The sequence below is a fragment of the Mastomys coucha genome, unplaced genomic scaffold (genome assembly GCF_008632895.1).
Source record: "Mastomys coucha isolate ucsf_1 unplaced genomic scaffold, UCSF_Mcou_1 pScaffold8, whole genome shotgun sequence".
Taxonomy (NCBI): domain Eukaryota; kingdom Metazoa; phylum Chordata; class Mammalia; order Rodentia; family Muridae; genus Mastomys; species Mastomys coucha.
This window is the reverse complement of record NW_022196914.1, coordinates 42,832,733-42,834,818: the sequence shown is the minus strand read 5'-3', so window position 1 is coordinate 42,834,818 and position 2,086 is coordinate 42,832,733. Positions and strand designations below refer to the sequence as shown.

The window sequence follows — 2,086 nt, the reverse complement described above, 5'->3', positions numbered from 1 at the left end:
GGGAGAGAAGAAGAGAGGGAGAAATGAGGGAGAGAGAACAGGAGGATAAAGGGAGGGGGAAAAGTAGGAGGAGAAAGAAAGAGGGAGAGATAGAGGGAGGGAGAGGACAGAGGGAGAGAAGAGCAAAGAGAGGGAGGAGGGAGAGAGAAAGGGAGAGGAGCAAGAGGAAAGAAGAGGCCTAGACAGAAACAAGCCAAGCCTGGAGGAGCAAGACAGCAGGCAGCCTAAATGGCAGGGGTTTTTTTGTTGTTTTTTTGGGGGGGTAGGGGGATGGGTTTTGAGACAGGGTTTCTCTGTGTACCCTTGGCTGTCCTGGAACTCATTCTGTAGACCAGGCTGGCCTCGAACTCAGAAATCTGCCTGCCTCTGCCTCCCAATGCTGGGATTAAAGGCGTGTGCCACCACCACCTGGTCATTGTTTTTGGTTGGTTGGTTTTTGTTGTTGTTGTTGTTGTTATTGTTGTTTTTAAATGGCAGTTTTTTAAAGGAATCAGAAGCTGGGGAAGCAAAATGACATGACAGTCCTAGGCTGAAGAGGTTTAGGGCCCAGATATGGCGTGGGAAGAGTTGAGAATAACCACTGGTATTGAGTGAGCCTGGCTACCAGTCTGCACTTTAGCTTGCTAATAGGCACCACAGTTAGCATTTTGTCCCTAGTTTCTTTGGGCCCTAAACGTTTGTTGTTATTGAATTGAGTTCAGTCATCTTCTACAGTTCTGTGGTGTTTTGGAGCCTCAGATTAGAAAACTCTCTTCAACTCTTTGGATATGGGTCAACTTATTGACTGCTTCATGCTCAAGACACCACAGAAATAGCCATTGCTTTTATATATGTAACTTTGGATAATAATAATTACCTTCCTAAAGTTAATCTGTCCCAGATTACGTACCACCCCACAGGTTGATGGCTATTTAAAATAGGAGAAAGGACTACCAAAAATAATTTCATTACACCATAATTTCTGTATCAAATAATATTCACAAAAATTCAATCATCATTTTAAAGCGCAGCTCTAATATAGCACTTTTTAAAAATAGAATTTCTTGTATGCCATTATGAAATGTCAAAATTTTAATAATATAAATTGTAACAGAAGGCTTTCATTTTGCCTAATTAAAGCAAAGAAGTTTGTGTTTTGTTTTTAAAGTAATATTTTTATTCATGAATAGCAACACCCTAAAGAAGCAATGGAGGGTGTGAAAAGCAGACTTGAGGAGATACCGCAGCTTCTGCTGCAGCTCCAGCATGTCCGTGTGTCGTTTTTTGCTCCAGCATGTCCGTGTGTCGTTTTTTGCTCCAGCATGTCCGTGTGTCGTTTTTTGCTTGATGCTTATTTCCACTCAAGTCTACTTGTCTCGAGATAACAAGATTTTCACATTCTACTTCTGGTGAGAGATAATGACCACTGTCACAAATTGCAACATAACACACAAGTTTTTAAAGGCCAGTCAAGTTACCCCTAAATAAAGACTCTCCGAGTAGAATTTATTACAATAACAGGCAAACAAACAAAGCAGGCTGACTTAGCTTCTCTTGTACACTACTCTTCTAATTTATGCAGAGCCTGTTTTAGTCATCATTCTGCCCCTGTAGAGGATCAAGGAAACAATAATTTGACTTTCATCTGGTATTCTAGTATCTGGAGTCTTAGCTTGTACCAACAGTAAGAACGATCAAGAAAGTTCCTAGAAAGAGAGCTAGAGTTAGTAGCTGAGACTAACCTAGTCTAAGCCAGGGTTATGTGGACGCTCTCCTGATTACCAGGAACAGTTAGTAGCTGAGACTAACCTAGTCTAAGCCAGGGTTATGTGGATGCTCTCCTGATTACCAGGAACAGTTTGGGGTCACATTTTTTTAAGTTGTATTTCTATTGTTATTAATTGTGCGTGGGGATTCCCCCAAGGACAGATATCTAAGGGTCTTAAGGGAGTGTTGGATCCCCTGCAGCTGGCGTTATAGGACCCTAATGTGAACCACATGGCCTAGGTGCTATGAACCAAAGTGGATCCTTTCTTAACAGCTGAGCCATTTCTCCACACTTGTTCTTGTTGATTCCATTGTTGTGGTCATGGTTGTTGTTGTTGGT

The 2,086-nt window shown here is 41.8% G+C and overlaps 1 long non-coding RNA gene across 1 annotated transcript in view; it reads right to left on the bottom strand.

Annotated features, from left to right (window-relative positions):
• Positions 1-1,302: 1,302 nt before the first annotated feature.
• Positions 1,303-2,086, bottom strand: part of LOC116083603 — a 25,835-nt gene continuing 25,051 nt past the window's right edge. Inside the window, exon 3 of the long non-coding RNA XR_004115793.1 lies at positions 1,303-1,385. This is a non-coding gene — a long non-coding RNA (uncharacterized LOC116083603). The remainder of the gene's footprint in view (positions 1,386-2,086) is intronic.